General features: G+C 39.5%; 1 pseudogene; it reads left to right on the top strand.

The window, feature by feature from the left end:
* Window positions 1-14,177: 14,177 nt before the first annotated feature.
* On the top strand, window positions 14,178-18,505 carry LOC142538561 (E3 ubiquitin-protein ligase ORTHRUS 2-like; annotated as a pseudogene).
* The last annotated feature ends 471 nt before the right edge of the window (window positions 18,506-18,976 follow it).

The following is an 18,976-nucleotide window of genomic DNA, read 5'->3' as shown; positions in this document are numbered from 1 at the left end:
GGACTGTGTTGAAAGTTAGAATGATATTGGCAAGCCTTACACGCTCGAACAAGCTAGGTGGCATCTTGATTCACCTTGGGCCACCAGAATCCGGCTAATATCGATTTTCGAGCCAGGGCTACCCCCCTAAATGTTCACCACAGCATCCCTCATGAATCTCTTGGAGGACATACTCCACTTCACCCTCCGCTAAACACTTGAGCAAAGGACCTTGGTATGATCTCATGTATAACACACTATTTAAAATGACGAACCTGGGTGCTTGCTTCTTGATTTTTAATGCTTGCACTCGGTCTTCTGGGAGCTTGGTGTCATCCATGAATTCTCCCGGGTTGATGGCGCATATTCCTCAACCGAAATAATCAACCGGGTAAAACATAAGACCTCCCGGGTGCTTACGTCTGACAAGGAGGCAGCCGTTTCGGCCAAGGTGTCAGGATCCATGTTTTCATCCCGAGGAATTTGCTCAATGCTCTAATCAATCAGGGACTTTGCCCTGGATGTGATGAGTCCCAAATATTTGAGCATTTTCTCATCCTTAGCTTCATATGCTCATTTGATTTGCTGGGCAACCAATTGAGAATCAGAGTAAATAATGACGCGGGAAGCTCCGACTTCCCTGGAGGCTTGTAATCCAGCAAGAACAGCCTCATACTCTGCTTCATTATTGGTGACTCGTGAATCAATTCGTATAGCTAATTTGATGGGATCGATTAGGGGGATCATCGTTGAGCTATAATAGCTCGATCCTTGAAATATTGAACACCGATGAATTAAATCGAGTTTAGTTTTCAAACCAAGCGGGAGACACTCGAAATAATCCTTCGTAGAAACCGATTAAACATTTTGTAAAGCATTTAAATATATGCAATTTGAATGAGTAAAAATATTTTAGTTGAAGCATTTTATCAAACACTTAGTTTGCAATAATTTGGTATTTGAAGAACACATAAAATGCTTCAACAATGCATCTTTAAAACTAATGAAAATGATAAGTAAATGCAATAAACAAATAGACACGAATTTGTTTATAGATGTTCGGAGACTTCAAATGCTCCTACATCATCTCTTCTTCCCTTTGGGAAGGATTCACTAGAAGACTTTGATTTATACAACTCTTTTTACAAACTCACTAAGCTTAGGACTTACACTACTGCCTAACTGAATTCCTAGCACTCAAGATTGTAGGCAGCACCTCACAATCAGCATATTGTTTAGTGTCTCATATGCAAAGACTACAAACACAATGTTTTACGTCTTTGTGTAAAGACTCACTCAACTAATATTTGAAGTTCAACTCTCTTGTATATGTGTGAGTAATTGTGTGTGAGAAATTTATCCTTTATAGTGTACATATCAAATGTATCCTCACACAAGGATTTGTGCTCTCAACTAGCTAATTTCTTCATGTTAACTGTTCATACTTTGAATCCTCTTCAAAAGCTCTTGTTTGATCTTCAAGATGTTGTATTTATAAGCTCCAACAATGATATATACGTTAGACACAAGAATATGACTGCTTGGAAAGTTTCTGTACTGTTTCTGAATTGCAATGGTCAAATTCGTCTTGCTGGACATTTTCCCGACTGGTCAACTCCGGTCAACTCAACTGGTCATTCAGTTCAACTGGTCAGCAGCTGGTTCAGTTCAGTTCAGTTGGTCAGCTACTGGTTTGGTTCATTTCAACTGGTTCAGTTGGTCTGGTTCAGTTCATCTGGTTCAGTTGATCAGCAGCTGGTTCAGTTGGTCAGCAGCTGGTTCAGTTCAGTTGGTCTGGTTCAGTTTCAGCTAGTGTGCTGAAATAAGCCTAGCTGATTTCAGTTTGTGCATAACCGGTAGCTTTATCGTCATTTATCAGCATCTTAAGCTTCGATTCGGACTTTGACTTCTGAAGATGATTTGTATATCATTGTCTTATCTTTCCAACGCATACTGAATCGCTTCATTCCAATAACCTAGCTGAGAGATATGACTAAAATACTGCAACTGCTAATACCCAACTGATTTCTGTTTTTGTGCAATCAGTTCGGTAATTCATCGATCAGTTAGACATTGATAACACCCGAATTTTCCCAACTGACGTGACATGCGACTTGTTCGAAATTGAGTTTTCTGATCAGAAAAGTTGGCAGATTGTCAATTGGATCATCCAGTTGAGAGATATCATCCAAATACCAAAGCTTGACAGAAATTCAGTTTGTGCAGAATTCAGTTTCAGTTTGCTTCTTGTTTTAATAACTTCACACTTGAGTAAATATGTTAGAAACATAATAACAAGTTTTGTTAACATCAAAATCTTTAACCTTCTCCCCTGATGGTGCAATCAGAACTATTTCGACCCCACATCCCGACGAATTTGATGCACCATCAACAAAAACTCTCCATACTTCCTCCTCTTCTGATTGAACCATTTCTATCAAGAAATCTGTCAATGCTTGGGCTTTGGTAGCAACCCGGGGCTTATAGTCAATGTCGTATTCTCTGAGCTCTACTGTCCATTTTATTATTCTCCTCGAGACTTCAGGGTGAGTCATGATTTTCCTGAGTGGGGAATTGGTGAGAACCATAATTGGGTGTGAGAGAAAATAAGATCGCAACTTCCAGGCGATCATTACTGGAGCAAGGGCTACTTTTTCAACTTTACTGTATTTTAGCTCTGCTCCCTTGAGGGCGTGACTGACATAATACACCGACTTCTGGTCTGTCCCTTCTTCTCGGATGAGTACAGAGCTAACAGCGTATTCTGTGGTGGATAAATAGACCAATAATTTCTCCCCGGGCTCGGGCTTTACCAAGATTGGTAGTTCAGCCAAGTGCTTTTTTAGATCTTGAAAAGCTTGCTCACACTTCTCATCCCACCCGAACTTTTGTGCCTTCCTTAGAACCTGAAAGAACGGATAACTTCGGTGTGCAGACCTGGAAATAAATCGAGACAGGACAGCAATCCTCACGGTCAACTTTTACACTTCCCGGATAGATTGGGGGGAAGGCATGTCAAGCACTGTTTTAATCTTTTCTGGGTTTACTTAAATTCCTCGGTCCGTCACTAAAAAACCCAAGAATTTTATGCTTCTTACCCCAAAAATGTACTTGGCCGGGTTGAATTTTATTCCATACTACCTTAAGGTAGCGAATTTCTCGTCCAGATCGGAAACAAAGTAAGAGACCTCCCGGATCTTGATTAAGATATCATCCACATACACCTTTACATTCCTCCCATCTATTTTCGGAATACTTGATTCATTAGGCGTTGGTATGTGGCCCCTGCATTCTTCAATCCAAAGGGCATTACCACATAGCAAAAAGTGCCTCCAGAAGTGATGAAGAGAAAAATGCCTCGAGCTGCCCTTTTTACGGGCTCTTTCTTTGGGCCTGACAATCCGGTCTCCCCTGATTCTCTTCAAAGCCTCTCTCTTCTGATTCTGGGCTTCTTCTATGTTGATGTATTTTTCTGTCCGAGACAAGAGATCTTCGAAATCTCTGGGTAACTTTTTTGTCGGAGATCGAAAGAAATCTCCCTTCCACAACCCTTGTGTGAATGCAGTAATTTTCGTCTCGGGAGCGCAAGTAGGGATATCCAAAGCCATTTGGTTGAATCTTTTGATGTACGATCTCAAAGTCTCATCTGAGCTCTGCCTCATCTCAAATAAACTGAAAGAAGTCTTTTTGTATTTCTTGCTGCTGCTGAACTGATTTTGGAAATCGTCAAAGGATTGGATGCTTTGGGATGCCAGCCCTTCGAACCATCTCTGGGCCGAGTCCACCTGGGTGGTAGAAATACTTTTCACTTAATTTGGTCTCCATAGCAGTGCAACATGGCCATATTTTCAAATCTGGCGAGATGTTCTTCAGGATCAAAACTCCCGTCATAATTCTTAATCCTAGCCGATTTGAAATGCTCGGGCAATGGTTCCCGAATGATGATATCAGATAAGGGGCATCCCTTGATCTCAACTCGAGTGTCGCTTTTCCAGCACTTTTACTTTCTTTCTCAACTCCTCCAACTCTTTCACCACGGTGAAAGATTTAGAACCAGCACTCGACTCCCTTTCTTCCTCCCTTAGACTTCCCTCTCGACCTTCCCGCCCTTGCTCATGTCCCTGCTCTGGCTGAGCAGAATGATGAGAAAGAGCTTTCTTTTCCATGGCCACCTCCACAGCATCAGACACAATTTTGGCCAACTCCTCGGGTGTTAAGTTAACAACAGGCTGGGTACCAATGTGTAATGCCCGAGATTTGTTTATCTGTTAATCTGCGATTATTTATTTATGAATTGATATAATTCTGAAGGATCGCTCCGAGACTTGATTTGAGTTGCTTGTGAGATTTCATGTGCGAGGACAGTACCCCTCGCGCATGTGCTCGAGGTAGGCAGAGAACCTCGCGCATGTGCGCGACATGGACCCGCGGATGTGCGCGAGGATGGCAGAGAGTTACAAAGGACCTCGCGCATATGCACCGGGTGAGGGCGCGCATATGCGCGAGTTGCCGTGATGATACGCGCCGAGACATAGTGTCTCACGCATATGCGCCGAGGAGGGTCGCGCATATGCGCGAGACGTGTTGAACAAAGGAGAAGCCATCTAGCCTTTTCATGCATGATATATATATATATATTTGTATTCATTCCTCCCTCAGAATGAGAAAAGCAACGAGAAAGGCACCAGGGAATTTGTAAGTTCCTTCGAAGACTAGAAATCTATTTATTCAAAATCCGGCCGTCAGAAATTCAATCCGACTTCAGTACTGCGTTTCTATCGACGAAAGCTTCAACTGGACGTAAGTTTTATTACGTCTTGTTATGTTTTGAAATTATGATATTGAAGGAATCGGATATGATTCATATATGGTGTTCATGACATAGTAGACATCGTATAATCGAAACCAGATCTAAGAATAGATACCGTATGAAATTGTTATGATTTTCAGAGTTGATTTGACTGAGATTGATATCATATTTGTGCTGTGATTGATCATGAGTTGTGGAATTGATATCTGATTGATATTGTATCGTTGGGTATATTGAGATTGTGCCGTTATGCAATTGAAACAGAATTTGATCTAGTTCTAATTATATCTAGTATTGATTGAGTGGCGTATTGATATTATACTCCTCGATATTGTCATTGCCAGATTTATATTGACAGGCTTTGAATCCGAGACTTCGACGGAGTCAGATTGATAGAAAAGAAAGGTATAAATCAATGTTGATCCGGGATTGCACAACTCGAGTTTGATTTAACTTGAGTTTCCCAAAATCACATACTTAATTGCCATTGCCTCGATATGTTGCAATGTCTGAGATTGAGATGCTTATTCTATTGATTTATAGCAAAGCGTGTATTGAGTCTTGGGCGGAGATGCCTAGTCATTGGCATGATATGCCAAGTCTGTGGCGGATATGCCAAGACACTAGATGTTTGGTTTATATCGATGTTTGCTTAGGAGTTGATTTATTCCTATCGCTGAGATTCGATATATGAGACAATGTCCAAGAACCGGGATCCCTAGATTAGAGATGAGTCGAGTCTGAGATGATGAGTCACGAGTTTATTTACAGTTTTATATCGATACATGTCTTGCTGATATGATACATGCTATTGATATATGTTTCATGCTTTCATATATGTTTTTATGATTGCATGTATACATTGTTTATACTGAGATAGAAGGAATGAGCGGTGTAGATTGAGTTTTCTTTCCTGCTTTTGCTGTGCTAGCATGATTTACTGCTTTGAACTGCATGTTTACCTGATTATCTGATTTGATTGGAAACATGTGCTATTAAGAATGAATCAGAACCGATTCTTGATCAGCAGTAAGATGATCAGAGGAGGACTGAAACAGGTTTGTTGTATTTGGTTACTAACCCTTTTGGTAATCAGATATGCCTCCTAGAAGAATTCCAGAACAGGGTAGCACTTCAGCTAATCCGATGGATGTAACAGCAACACCGATGGAAACGTTACTGAAGAGGTTTCAGTCGTTTAAACCGCCAATCCTGAAAGGAACATAAACTTCTGTTGACTGTGAGTGTTGGTTAGATGATATTGAGATGCTGTTTGATTCCTTGGATTACACAGATGAGCGCCGAGTCCGATTGATTGGGCACCAGTTGCATGACGTTGCAAAGAACTGGTGGATTACGACAAAGAGAGCGTTGGAGCATCGAGGTATGACTATTACTTGGAATGTCTTTAAAGCTGAGTTTTGTCAGAGATTTTTTCCAGTATCGTACAGGAAAGACAAAGGAGCAGAGTTTGCCAATCTGAGACAGGGTCAGTTGAACATAGAGGAGTATGTGGCCAAGTTCTCTACTTTATTGCGATTTGCTCTACACGTGGCTGAGAATGACGAAGCCGTTGCCGATCAGTTTATCAATGGATTGAACCCCGAGATCTTCACATTGGTGAACACCGAGCGACCGAATAACTTTGCTGATGCCCTGAACAGAGCCAAAGAGGCAGAAACAGGTTTGATGAGATAGAAAGGAGCTTCGTATGTTCCTCCAGTACCGAGACCACATCAACCCCCTCCCAGATTTGAGAGTGGCAGCAGTAGTGGTGGAAAGAAAGATTTTCTGAAAGCTAGAGGAAAACAGTTTAAGAAGTCTGGCAGCAGTTCTTCTAGCTCCAGTGGTTCCCGACAGAGCCAGAGTTATACCGGGGCTTATTGTAGAACTTGCGGAGGGAGACATCCGACTGAGCAATGCCAGGGAGTGATTGGTAGTTGCCGTATTTGCAGACAGCAGGGACACTTTGCCATAGTTTGTCCACAGAGAAGTTCCCAGGGATCCCAGGGAGCAGAGTCATCTGGATCAGTGGCTCAGACAAATAGACGATCATCTGCTGTTCATTCGTTTCAGCCACCACCGACTACTACTCCGTCACAGAAAAGGCCAGGAGGAAGCCAGACAGTTAGCCAGCCTCCTAGACAGCAGGCCAGAGTATTTGCTTTGACAGAGGAAGTCTTGATGATTTTGTGATTATGTATTGAGAATTCTGAGGGCTGGCTGAGAAATTGTATGCCATGCTGTCGAAATGTGAATTCTGGTTGAGACATGTTGTCTTTCTGGGTCACATTATATCTGGAGATGGGATTTCTGTTGATCCTAGTAAGGTTGAGGCAGTGATTAGTTGGCCGAGACCTACATCTGTACCAGAGATACGCAGCTTTATGGGTTTGACAGGATATTACCGACGATTTATTAAAGATTTTTCGAGTATTGCTAAACCTATTACACAGCTGACTCAGAAGAATGCTCCATTTGTTTGGTCAGAAGACTGTGAGTCCAGTTTTCTTGAGTTGAAGAAGAGACTAACCAGTGCTCCGATCTTGACTATTCCATCAGGTACTGTTGATTTTATGGTTTATTGTGATGCTTCTCACAGAGGGTTGGGTTGTGTTTTGATGCAGCGGGGACATGTTATCGCTTATGCTTCGAGACAGTTGAAGCCACATGAATCTCGCTACCCAATTCATGATCTTGAATTTGCGGCCATTGTATTTGCTTTGAAGATATGGCGACACTATCTATATGGTGAGAAGTTCGAAATCTATTATGATCATAAAAGCTTGAAATATCTGTTTTTCACAGTCAGAGATGAATATGAGGCAGCGAAGATGGCTTGATTTGCTTAAAGACTTTGATTGTGAAATCAAGTACTATCCGGGGAAATCCAATGCAGCAGTAGATGCACTGAGTCGAAAGGTATGTTCTTTATCCTTATCGACGATTGGTGTTTCAAATTTGATAGAAGATTGCTGTCTTTTTGTATTGGTATTTGAGGCCGATTGTAAACCGTTGAGACTATATAGTGTTCAAGTTGAACCAGAGCTGATTTTGAAAATTAAAGCGGCTCAGAAAATTGATCAGAATGTCAGAATTCGATATCGATGGTCTGAGAAGGGCATCGATCTGAGTACCAGGTACGTGATCAGGTACTGTATGTGAATAATCGTCTTGTTGTGCCAGATATTTCAGAGTTGAAACGATAGATATTGTCAGAAGCGCACAGTAGTCGATTCAGTATTCATCCTGGTGGCAGAAGATGTACAGTGATTTGAAAAGACAGTTTTGGTGGAAACAGATGAAAGCTGATATTGCTGAATTTGTATCCAAATGTCTGAATTGCCAACAGGTAAAAGCCGAAAGAAAGAAACCAGGAGGACTGTTACAGAGCTTATCTATTCCTGAATGGAAATGAGATCACATTTCCATGGATTTTGTAACGAAGCTACCGAGATCCTCCCAAGGTTGTGATGCGATTTGGGTTGTGATTGACAGATTGACCAAATCAGCATGTTTTATTCCATATAAGATGACGTACCGACATGACCCAATGGCAGAGATCTATGTCAGAGAAGTGGTCAGATTGCATGGAGTGCCGAAGTCGATTGTATCAGATCGTGATCCTCGGTTTACTTCGCACTTTTGGCATAGTTTACAGCAGGCTCTAGGTACGAAGTTACATCTGAGTACCGCATATCATCCACAGACCGACGGAAAGTCAGAGCGGACTATCCAGACACTGGAGGATATGCTTAGAGCTGTAGTGCTTGATTTTAGCACTAGTTGGCAAGATTCTTTGCCACTTTGTGAGTTTTCGTACAACAACAGCTATCAGACGAGTATTGAAATGGCTCCTTTTAAGGCGTTGTACGGTAAGAAATGCAGATCCCCTCTGTATTGGGATGATATCTCTGAGGTACCTGAGATTGGACCTGATATGATCAGAGATATGATAGAAAAAGTGAAGTTAATTCAGAAGAGGATGAAGGCAGCTCAAGACAGACATGCCAAATATGCCAATGTTCGATATAGACCGTTGGTATTTGAGGCAGGAGACCGAGTATTCTTGAAGATTTCACCTTTCATAGGAGTTGTCAGATTTGGCAAGAAAGGGAAGTTGTCTCCACGTTATATTGGGCCGTATGAGATTCTTGAGAAGATAGGAGATCGTGCCTATCGACTCGCCTTGCTGCCTTCTTTATCTGGGATACATGATGTCTTTCATGTTTCTTTATTGAGGAAATATCTTTCCGATGCTTCACATGTCATTCAGCCAGACGAGGCCGAACTTGACGAGACACTGAGTTACTTCGAGAAGCCGATTCAGATTCTCAATCGTAAAGAAAAGCAGCTCAGAACAAAGACTATTTGGCTTGTGAAAGTTCAGTTGAGTCGTCATGGTATCGAAGAAGCTACCTGGGAGACGGAGTCAGATATGAGACAGAGATTTCCTGAGTTGTTTAACTGATGTGAGTTTTCTGTTTAGCTTCTGTTGTACATTTTTTTCTGATATGATTTGATTGCCTGTGATTTCGGGGACGAAATCGTATCTTAGGGGGGGAGAAATGTAATGCCCGAGATTTGTTTTTCTGTTAACCTGCGATTATTGATTTATGAATTGATATAATTCTGAAGGATCGCTCCGAGACTTGATTTGAGTTGCTTGTGAGATTTCATGCGCGAGGACAGTACCCCTCGCGCATGTGCGCGAGGTAGGCAGAGAACCTCGCGCATGTGCGCGACATGGACCCGCGCATGTGCGCGAGGATGGCAAAGAGTTGCAAAGGAACTCGCGGATATGCGCGGGGTGAGGGCGCGCATATGCGCAAGTTGCCGTGATGATACGCGCCGAGACATAGTGTCTCCCGCATATGTGCCGAGGAGGGTCGCGCATATGCGCGAGACGTGTTGAACAAAGGAGAAGCCATCTAGCCTTTTCATGCATGATATATATATATATTTGTATTCATTCCTCCCTCAGAATGAGAAAAGCAACGAGAAAGGCTCCAGGGAATTTGTAAGTTCCTTCGAAGACTAGAAATCGATTTATTCAAAATCCGGCTGTCAGAAATTCAATCCGACTTCAGTACTGTGTTTCTATCGATGAAAGCTTCAACTAGACGTAAGTTTTATTACGTTTTGTTATGTTTTGAAATTATGATATTGAAGAAATCGGATATGATTCATATATGGTGTTCTTTACATAGTAGACATTGTATAATCGAAACCGGATCTAAGAATAGATACCGTATGAAATGGTCATGATTTTCAGAGTTGATTTGATTGAGATTGATATCATATTTGTACTGTGATTGATCATGAGTTGTGGAATTGATATCTGATTGATATTGTATCGCTGAGTATATTGAGATTGTGTCGTTATGCTATTGAAACAGAATTTGATCTAGTTCTGATTATATCCAGTATTGATTGAGTTGCGTATTGATATTATACTCCTCGATGTTGTCATTGCCATATTTATATTGACAGGCTTTGAATCTGAGACTTCGACAGAGTCAGATTGACAGAAAAGAAAGGTATAAATCAATGTTGATCCGGGATTGCACAACTCGAGTTTGATTTAACTTGAGTTTCCCAAAATCACATACTTAATTGACATTGCCTCGATATGTTGCAATGTCTGAGATTGAGATGCTTATTCTATTGATTTATAGCAAAGCGTGTATTGAGTCATGGACGGAGATGCCTAGTCATTGGCAGGATATGCCAAGTCTGTGGCGGATATGCCAAGACACTGGATGTTTGGTTTATATCGATGTTTTCTTAGGAGTTGATTTATTCCTATCGCTGAGATTCGATATATGAGACAATGTCCAGGAACCGGGATCCCTAGATTAGAGATGAGTCGAGTCTGAGATGATGAGTCATGATTTTATTTACAGTTTTATATCGATACATGTCTTTTTGATTTGATACATGCTATTGATATCTGTTTTATTCTTTCATATATGTTTATATGATTGCATGTATACATTGTTTATACTGGGATTATATTCTCACTGGAGTTATCCGGCTGTTGTTGTGTTTGTATGTGTGCATGACAACAGGTGGGACAGGATCAGGGTCAAGAAGAGAATTAAAGAGGACAAGTTAGCGTGGAGATCCGGATCAGAAGCAGATAGGCCTCAGCACTTGATATATAGTAGTTGAACCCTAGCTTGAGTTTAATGTACTGAGTACAAGACATGTACTTTACTTTTGATATGTATATCAGATTGATTACATTACGTTTCCGCATTTGTATTTAAAAATAAATTAGACCCTGTTTATTTAATTGATCTAATCATTCCCAAAAATGATTAAGAAATGAATTAGCGTCCGGGTACCCACACAATGGGTGGCGAACCACCCGCACGAGGAGAAGTGCATTCTCTCCCTGGATCCGAGAATTTTCCTGATTTGTTCCCCTGGTAAGAGCCATATCAACGTCTAGAACTCAAATTTCCCACAGATGGCGCCAATGATGTGATCCGGGGAAAAGGATGAGCCGGGTCGGGCGCTCCACTGGATCTGCTATCAAGATGATGAGGGAAATAGGAGCAGTGTGAATATCTGAACCAGAGGTTTCCTTCTCGGGTAATTATAGAGACCTGTGATCAAGAAGATAAGTGAATGGGCGCCGAAAGGATATCAGGCGTGGCCACTCCGATGCCTAAGTCAGTGTGATTCAACAAAGGAACCAATGCAACCGAGTGATGGTTGTGATATTGGTGTGGATGAAAGGATTTGAATAAATGAGTAATGAATGCTAGTGTATTCAATATGTGAATGAATTAAATGCAAAGAGAGAACCTGATATTTGTAGTAGGGAAAGTGATGATGACCTCGTTCTGCGTGCTAGCTACTAATTATAGTATGGTGGCTGATCATATCCTAAATTCCGTCACACCAAGTGACACACTAGTCACATCCTCCTGGTCTGATCTGGCAAACCACTTGGATCGGTGTCAGAGATGGGACAGCCGCCCACATCCTATTTTACTAGCACACTTGAGTGCGGTGCTCACATCGAGGTAGCCCGAGTAAGGAGTTCCCGAGAACTTTCACGAGAGCTCGGGCGTCCAATAACCCGGTGAGAAAACATCCCGGGTGTTCACCTGCCCGGGCTCTGATGAACCCTTCCTGCAAATTTACCCTGATCTGGGCCATCCATTCAATAGCCCTGGTCGTCCATGACCCGAACTCTTATGGGAGGATCATCAATTGTCTCGGGTCATCCATGACCTGGGCACAACCCGGGCTATCCCGAGGGTATCATCAACCATCTACTGAGAGTGTTGGAGTACTTAGAAGACTTCAATAGGAGGAAAAACAGAGAACTTACAAATTATTCAATTGCTGGAGGTAACACTCGATCTGCTTCCGCATATTATTTATCATGTTCACAAATGTGTAGAAACATGATTTCGTTAAGAAATTTCTAAAAACCCAAAAATGAGGGCAAGTATGAAGGTAAATCCTGAAATCATATTAAGCACGGCTGATGCAAATGTAGCATTAGTTAAATTAATTATAGTATTGCCAGTCAGATGCACCGAGCATCTGCAAAGTGATAATAAACAGAAGAATAGTTGAAACCATGATCCTTCCTCTCACTCAAGTAAACACAGAAGTAAACTAGGAGGAAACATGGGTGTTAGTAGAAGGAGCAACGAGTGAATAACTGATGTATTTTGGGAGATGAAATTTATTGTTTGAAATTTTACATATAAATTTTGGATTTGGCATCTGGGCAGGGCATACTTGCCATGTTTGTCAATCAATGGCAACACTATCCTCCCAATAAATCAATATCTTCCTTCACGAACCAAAGACGCAATCTTTTTTCCAATATACATCCATTCAAAAGAAAAAAAGAAATATCTTCCGATTCATTTTCACCACACACATATAACTAAAGCATAGTTGAACTACAAATAAATTAAACAATGGTGTCAAGAAACATACCAAAAACTCCTAACATTAAAAACCACAAATTAGCCAGTCAGTCGATGGAGGCTTGCTAGAAGACCTGCAAATCATCATTCATAAAAAAAACAATTGTCAAAGAACATTACCCAAGTTAGGAAAACATGGCTTGAAAAATAAGACAGTTTATCCGATTTTATTTTTTTTGTTTAGTTTTCATGAATAACTCAATTAAGAAATGTAAAAGTGAAAACAAAAATAAGAAACATGCAATTTAACGTGGTTCGGTCCAACCGACTTACATCAACAGGTTCACGCTTAGCTATCAAGCAAGTTCACTAAATATAAGCAGTTCAATCATAAAAAAACTTATTGTAAAAGACTCTCTCTTTTCTAGTGACTCATCTATGGCGAACACATACTTTAGACTTCAATTGGTGAGCGTAACTTATCTTCAATATCCGTCAACTTGAACTCTCTTCGATAACATGCGGATTGTTCTCACCCGAACGCACCTTCTCTCCCGAGGAATGAATCATCAATCAGTCAGTAATAGAAAAACTCTCAAAACAGAATGATAAAGTGATATTGTTTGAATCTTGTCGTAGTAGTTGTCGTGACACAAAATGAAGAATTTCGTTTTTCTCCATAAAAATTCGTTTACAACAACCGATACTGTATCAAAATATGATGAGCATTACTGTCATCATTTTGCCTAGGTAACATTTGATTTGGCCCAACTGACATGACTTATGAATTGTCCCAAATCGATTTTTCTGTTTAGTCATTTTGGCATATGGTTATTTGCATAACCGAGCTGTGAGATATCATCAAAACAATACAGCTCGCTAGATTTTCAGTTTGGCTAAATTCGAATTTCAGCTTCTTTATTGAGTTAGTAATTTTACACATGAGTAAATATGTTAGAAATACAATAAAAAGTTTTGTTATAATCAAAATCGAGATTTTTAGAGTTTCTAAGTTATAAAGGAATGTCAAGCACGCGTCGAAAACATTTAAATATGATAAATAAGTTAAAATTATGATTATATTTATATTATGTTAATCTATTTTTTATGTTATTAATTGGATTACAACAAATAAAATAATTTTCTGTCATATTTCGAAAAATGAATGTTGTGAAATTTGTTATGGACAAAGTAATGAAAACTTTGGGAGTAATTAATTTAAACCTTGTTGCTCCAATTTTTAGACAATTTCTTTATAAATATAGTCATTAAATTTTTATTTTTATAAACTAAGATTGTTTTTTAATATTTATTATTTTTTTAATTTTTTTTGGTAGTATATTTATATTAATTAATTTTTGTAAAATGTAAAATACTTTAACTATTTATTTTTTAAATGTGTGTGAAGTCTCTCATAATATTTTTCTTAAAAAAAATAAAATTGGAAGACTAAAGTTCAACTGGCTCAGATTCCATTTCAAAATTGAATCTCCTTCGTTTCGTTTCCATTGCTCACCACTTGGTGTTTCCGCAGCACAACTCCCTCGAACCCTACGTCTTACCATCGCGGCGGAGGAGTGATCATATCATAAATGGCGCAAACCACCCCTCATCTCCCTTCTTGACGCAGACGGCAACTGCATGCTGTGCAAAACACAGCCGTCAGAGCAGGCGACGCTTATCTGCCGCACGTGTGCCACCCCCTGGCACGTGGAATGCTTATCTGTGCTATCGGAGTCCATGGCTTCGGCCTTGCATTTCGATTGCCCCGACTGCACCGGAGACGGAATGGCTGGGCCTGGAAAAGGAGGAGAAAGTAAATGATGTATTGGGAGTCGTGGGTTAGAGCTTTAAATGTTCCTTTTGTATGCAGCTTCCGAAAAGGCCTGTCACGGTATAACCATCTTTCATTAAGATTGTTTATCACTTTTTTCCCCTTATAATTATAATTTGAACGTTTATTCGTACTTCATTATCTGCATATTCATCTTACAAACAATCATATATATATTCATCTTACAATCAATCATATACCTACTCATATGCGGCATTCAATCTCCTGCTTTTATTTGTTCAGTGATTTGTTTTTTATTTTTATCTTAGAAAAATAATGGCAGGTAAAGTATTTGTGCAAGTGTCAAACCAAGTGACATGATTCGCTCTACTTTCCGACTGAAGGGAAGACTTTTCGACCATATCAAAAGAGAGAGACTGGCTTCCAAGACTTCCAAAGAGAGAAGGAATGGGAGTTAGGTTAGTAAAAGACTTTAAGAAATACAACTCGCTCACCGAAGAAAGAATGATATATTATTACTTGCTTAGTGAAAGCAGGAGCCAAAACAAATAACTAAAGAAATAAAAATCGCACTTCTATGCCTGGGATTGCTATTTCGGTTCTCCGGAGTGTAAAACTTTATTTATCAAATAAATATAGGATTCAGCGGCTGTAACGAATTTGACACCGAATTACCAGGAGAGAGTTTTGTTCAAACGAGAATGGCCGTAACTAAGCCCAAACAAAGGCGCGAGGCGAAGGGATTTCACCTATGATCAGATCAGTGGGCAACCATAGTTTATTTTTTTCGTGGTGTTGTTGACGTTGAAAGCGACTACATGCCTCACTTTTCGGAGCTGCTCCAAGCTTATACTATGGTAGAGGAGGTGCCGTTCCTTAACAAAAATAGAACTGGAATACTGGACAACGTGTATGTATTTAGTTTTGATCCTACTCCTACTACTAATAACTGATACAATTGATTGATAAGATACTTCCAATATATAAAAATTAGAGGAAGTTGTAGTGTACATCATTGACATGATAACTCATCTTCCTGAAGGATTAAAAGTTCCATACCATGAACGTTGTTATTATCATCGTGATGATGTGCGACCGTAACATCCATGTTAGTTCCATGTTTCGAAGGTTTGCGTAAAGGGGCCAAGCAGCAGAAAATATTTTTCACAATAATCTGCTCTCTAACATAAATGGAATTAGATATCATGTATTTACTTATGGTTCTACTCCAAGTACAAATAACTGATACAATCAAAATGAGAGGTGTTGCTATTATGGAGAAAAATAAAAATAGAGTAAGTGGTAACGTAAACCATTAACATGATGATGGATCTTCACTCTAAGATCAATTATTATTGTTTTGGATATTTGTGGCGTTAGATTTATAAGGCCATCTATTTCATGCATAGCTAATCATACTTTATTGTCCTTCAATTTATTCATTCTTCAAAATTAAACAAGGATTTTTATATGGTAGATTCTCAGTAACCAAACATGTAATTACTTTTCCTTAATCAGTCTCGAGTAGATGAGTTGAGGCTCTAAAGTAATTTCCTGCTCTCCCGAGTTTTTTCCTGCTATAATTATATCACCATCAAGGGTCTGGTACCGTACTTGGTACTAAATTGTAGGAAGTTAAGTGTTATGCTTTATTGTGTTCTAAGATTACATGCCTTTGTGTATGCTAAGTGTCTGATGGGTATGTCAATACTCAATAGCACATTTGATAGAAAGCTTTGATTATATTTATTTTATAGACAGAGAGTTTGTATCATGCTGTTCATTCAATAACTTGTCCTGATTAATGAATAAGTGAATTACGATGGTCATTTGGCTGCAAAGTAATTAAAAGGGCAAAGCGCATTAAAGAGCTCAAGTGTCTTGCGGCTTTAAGTGTAAAGTGTACATTTTATGGAAGTAAGAGATTAATGAAATATTCTCAAAGAAGTAAATAAAATCAATTTTTTATTTAAAAATGTGATCCATAAAATATCAAATATTGAAACCATCTTCTTCTTTCTCTTCCAAATATCAAATAGTAAAATGCAAGGGCAAAGGGCAGAGGCGACACGAGGTGAGGCCGAGGCGACATCATGTTAGGACTCCCTCAACTCTTTTTCTCTCAAGTGTGCTTCGATGCGAAGCATGAGTACGCAGAAACTCATGCTTCATGGAAGCCGTGCGGCGTGCGCTGGAGTGTGCTTAAGCGCATGCAGTGCGTTTTTGACAACTATGCTTTGTTGACTTTGTTCGAAAGAAGATGAACCCTTATTTAGCAAACTATATATTTCAAAACCATTCTCTCCATCAATCAGTGGCGGAGCCAAGAATCCGATTCTACTCGGGCTAGAATTTTAAACTCTAAAATCCTTTAATATTATAAATTGATCTATTCGGGCTAATATCAAATTTATCCAAAATTATACAAAAATTTACATATAAATTTTTAAATTTTTTTTTGGTTTAGACCGGGTGAAAAGCACTGTGTCTCCGCCCCTGCTCTCAACAAACATCTGCATGCACCTGCGTGTTTCAATGAACTCACTTACAAACAAGTTATAAATTACAGTCAAGTGCTTTCCAAAATTATTACCATTTTCATACCTAAAGTTAATTGTTTGAATTTTAGCACTTAATGCAAGCGTGCGACTAAAATAAATCATTTCTCACGTGTATGTATTTTGAAGTTGTTGAATTCATTTAAAATCAATCTTTTATTGTCTAACGTTAAATCCCCATGAAGGACCATGCCTGCAGAAAAAAACGAAGATACAGCATACATGCTTGCACTCATATAATTTCTTATTTCAAATTTTCAGACGCCATGTGGACACAATTTTTGCTTGAAATGCTTTGAAACCTGGACTAAGAGAGGAAATCACATGTTTAAAGTGTCGTAGCAGCATTCCTTGTAAAATGGCCATTCAGCCTCGCATCAACTCCACACTAATAGCTGCCGTCCGAATGGTGAAGCTGGCGAGATCTATAACCTCTGGAAGGCCTCAAATTGTTTATCGTTTTCTCCATAACCAAGACTGTCCTGACAGGGCATCTACTACTGAAAGGGCAAAAAGAGCTGGGATGGTCAATGCTTCGAGTGGAAGGATTTTTGTCACTGTCCTTAAAGACCACTTTGGACCTATCCCAGCAGAAAATGATCCAGCGAGGAACCAGGGGGTTTTGGTTGGAGAGACCTGGGATTTGCGTATGGACTGCAAGCAGTGGGGAGTGCATTACCCTCCTGTTGCTGGCATTGGGGGAAGGGCACATTATGGTGCACACTTGGTAGTAATTTCCGGTGGTTATGAGGATGATGAAGACTGTGGCAAATGGTTTATCTACACTGGCAGGTTTGTCTTCTTCCAATTGTGTGATGATTTTTTTAATTTTCGACTTTTCTTGGATCTTTATTTGCCAGTTACATTCACCTAAAATGTCAAGGATTTTAAATAGAAACTTAATGTTGATATCCATGCCGTAGCAACATAGCTTGTAGTATTGTACTCTTGAGATATGGAATGTGACTGAATTATTTTTTCTTTTGTTGCAGCAAACAAGAAATCTGCTTACCAAAGTACTATACTTGTTATTCCATTATTTTCCAAATTATTATTAATCTTCTCTTTATTTTCTATGATCTTTTTGTTTCCAGCCTACTTAGTTGATTGTCTTAATTTATGATTTTCACAAAAGATCCTTGTAATGATTTCAAATCCAATCTTTCCTTACTTATTTTCCGTTCCTAGCCTTTTAGTAATTTATGTTGTTTACTGGTAATCTTGGTGATCCCAATGCATGTAATGTTCTTTGTATGATACAAGTATTAATTGTTGTCGTTATTATGTTATGACTGTGCAGTGGTGGTCGAGATCTTAGTGGAACTAAATGTACCAATAAGGAACAATCATTTGATCAGGAATTTAAAGAAGGGAACCAGGCTCTAGAGTTAGCTGCGACAAAGGTTATCCAGTTCGGGCAATAACAGAATTACTATTTACTACCTTTTTTTCTCACTCCTAGAGCTGGCAATGGGCCGGGGCGGGGGCGGGTTTGCCAACCCCATCCCCATCCCCAAATTCCATCCCTACCCCCATACCCGCCCCAATCCCCGCTTTTTCGGGTTCGTGGAATCCCCGAACCCGAAACTTCGGGGATCAACTTCTCATCCCCGCCCACATCCCCGTTTCAAAAATATTAATATGGCAAGACGGTGGCGAATTTGGAGATTTTTTCAAACCAAAACTTATTATTATCTATTATTATTAGAGATAATATTAATATTAATATCAATATCAATATTAATAATAATAAGAATATTAATATTTAAAAAAATAATAATATTATTATATTATTAATATTAATAATACTATTATTTTATTATTGATATTATTTTCGGGACGAGTTCGGCGATTTCGGGGATGAGAATAGTAATCCCATATCCGCACCGAATTACATCGGAGATTTTTTAAAATCCCCGAATCCGAATCCAAA

Source organism: Primulina tabacum, chromosome 3 (assembly GCF_025594145.1).
Source record: "Primulina tabacum isolate GXHZ01 chromosome 3, ASM2559414v2, whole genome shotgun sequence".
In the NCBI taxonomy this organism is placed as follows: Eukaryota; Viridiplantae; Streptophyta; class Magnoliopsida; order Lamiales; family Gesneriaceae; genus Primulina; species Primulina tabacum.
This window is presented reverse-complemented; position numbering and strand designations above follow the sequence as displayed.